Source organism: Cyprinodon variegatus, unplaced genomic scaffold (genome assembly GCF_000732505.1).
Source record: "Cyprinodon variegatus isolate N-32 unplaced genomic scaffold, C_variegatus-1.0 Scaffold565, whole genome shotgun sequence".
Classification (NCBI taxonomy): domain Eukaryota; kingdom Metazoa; phylum Chordata; class Actinopteri; order Cyprinodontiformes; family Cyprinodontidae; genus Cyprinodon; species Cyprinodon variegatus.
This window is the reverse complement of record NW_015151018.1, coordinates 202,329-204,826: the sequence shown is the minus strand read 5'-3', so window position 1 is coordinate 204,826 and position 2,498 is coordinate 202,329. Positions and strand designations below refer to the sequence as shown.

At 41.2% G+C, this 2,498-nt stretch overlaps 1 protein-coding gene across 1 annotated transcript in view; it reads right to left on the bottom strand.

Moving 5' to 3' along the window:
* Positions 1–2,498, bottom strand: part of plcl1 (phospholipase C like 1) — a 189,099-nt gene that overhangs the window by 164,566 nt on the left and 22,035 nt on the right. The gene's annotated exons all lie outside the window — the stretch shown is intronic.

Genomic DNA, 2,498 nt, shown 5'->3' with positions numbered 1-2,498 from the left:
GTACTCTAGCCAAGCTCAGTTTTGATGAGTCAACCTGAGTTCCGATCAACCCGAGTTTTAACATTGTTTGTCTTTGCCTCTTGGCAGGAAGTCATCCTGCAAACTGGATTTTTCGGACCTTCTCTCCCTGGAAGGATCAACTGAGCTTCAAACTGAGCTGGGGTTCAAACAGGAGGTTTGGATCCACTTTCCCCAAGAGATCATTTGAGCTTCACACTGAGAAAGGGAATCATCTCCACTACGACCCGTTCATGTACCGCAGGAAATCTGAGTGACAGCTTCTCCGTTCACCTACAAACAACCGCATTCTGGGTAAACCCTGTTCCGCCCTCCACCGAATCAGACAAACACTGGAACCAAGGCACACAGACAGGAGTCAGGGATACAACAACTTCTCTGGAAACGTGAGTCGGCAACCAAATCCTCTTCTCCAAGTTTCACGAGTCAAATTCCCCACTGAGCCTGAACTAACCGCTGTCTCTTCCCCTCACTTTACAGTTCCGGTTGAGCAGTGTTCAGAGTAACACTTCTCCGCCTGTTTTTCTTCTTCAATAAAACCCGTTAAACCATTTCCCTGGTCTCTCTGTTCGGTTATCTGCATTTTTGGGTCAGAACTTTGTAACACCATGACAGGAACTTTTTTTTTTTTAAACTACAGACAAAAATGCATCGGGAGTCATTTATTAAATCTATGATGCAATGAAATTTCAGTTGTCTTAAAATAACTTCCAAATTTTATTTAGTGAGATAATTTTTTGTTTGTTTTCAGCCAAATACGACTTCCCCTACTGTATACCAGTAACACGAAGACATCTTCAAACTAGTGAAATTATTCACCCATGTAGGCCGTTAATACGCCACGCCACAGATGAGCCATTTAAAGACCTCATTAGCATTTTCACACGCAGCATTTAAGGAGATCAGACACCAAATGTTACAAACAAATTATCAAATTATCACTTTTTATTAGTGCAAAATGTCAGCTGGTCGCTGCCAGGCGAGGAGGTGTCGTTTTCAACACTTCTCTATTTTTAACAAGAGAAACATGAACAAGGAGGAATGTTTTCTGCCATCAGCCTTTGTCCATTCTACCGGCGCAGACCCATGACCGGCAGCTGTAGTGAGCTCTGTTCCAGGACAGACGAGGCACCAGCGGCCGAGTGACACCGGTGGACAGAGGGCCCTCAGAAACAACAGCACTTCATCACAGGGGACCTATTGTCATCCCGCCTGACTCGTTTGCTGCCAGCAAACCGCCGTTCGCTCCTCGGCACGACGTGATGCAGGCGGACGTTGAGAACAATGCAGAAAGGAACAGAGGGAGAACACTGGAGCCGGTCGCAGGGAGGATCGGACCTGAGGCTGGACGATGAGGCTCAGATGGGAGAGAAGAGACGGGAAAAGGGTCCAAACGGTGCTCTGTCTGAGACGGACCAAAATAAACCCACATCAGACATAAACAAGCTGCTGACTGCAGCCTTCATATTAAAGTCCATGACTTTTCCATGACTTCCACAACTGGATCAGAGGCACATTTGTGAACTTTGCATTTTTTAACCCTGGTTTCCCAGCTCCTAATTATTTTTAGATATTTTTTTCTATATGTAACTGATAACAGACTTTAGTCAATAATCATTTTTCAGTGTCCGTCACCATCGTGATTCAAACATACAGTATAATCAGTTCTTGGACACAAATCTGCCTTTGTTCCATCATCAGAGACCAGGAAATGTTTTTAATGAAAACAGTTTCTGTTTTTGTTTTTTTACTTTGTTTGGGTCCTGATGATAATCCGCTCCTGAGATGGTTGCTTCCACCCAGCAATCTCTGACATCTCCATCAAACCATGAACTCTGGAGGGATTTGGGCTGCTTACTGCAGGCACTAGTTAAGACTTTAGAAAGCTGCGTCAGCGGCTCTCAGACGTAAACAACTATCCCAGCCCTGCTGTTAGTCACCATAGTAAAGGTTTAAAAAACAAAACAGCCAGGCAAAAAGAGAAAAAAACAGCAAAAAAAAAACAGTAAATCAGGAAGAAAATCAGCGAGGAAAACAATAACACCAAAAGCCAAGCAAAAAAAAAAAAAAAAAGGCCAGAAAAAAGAACAAAACAACCAGAAAAAATCAGTAAATCAGGAAGAAAATCAGCGAGGAAAACAATAACACCAAAAGCCAAACAAAAAAAAAAGGCAAAAGAAAAAAAAACTGCCAGGAAAAAGATAACAGCCAAGCAAAAAAATAAAAAATTTAAAAAAACAGGAAAAAAGAGAAAAAAAACAGCAAGAAAAAACAGTAAATCAGGAAGAAAATCAGCGAGGAAAACAATAACACCAAAAGCCAAACAAAAAAAAAAAAGGAAAAAAAAAAAAAAACTCCCAGGAAAAAAAAAACAGCCAAGCAAAAAAATTAAAAATTAAAAAAAACAGGAAAAAAGAGAAAAAAAACAGCAAGAAAAAACAGTAAATCAGGAAGAAAAACAAGTAATGGAGAAAAGTATA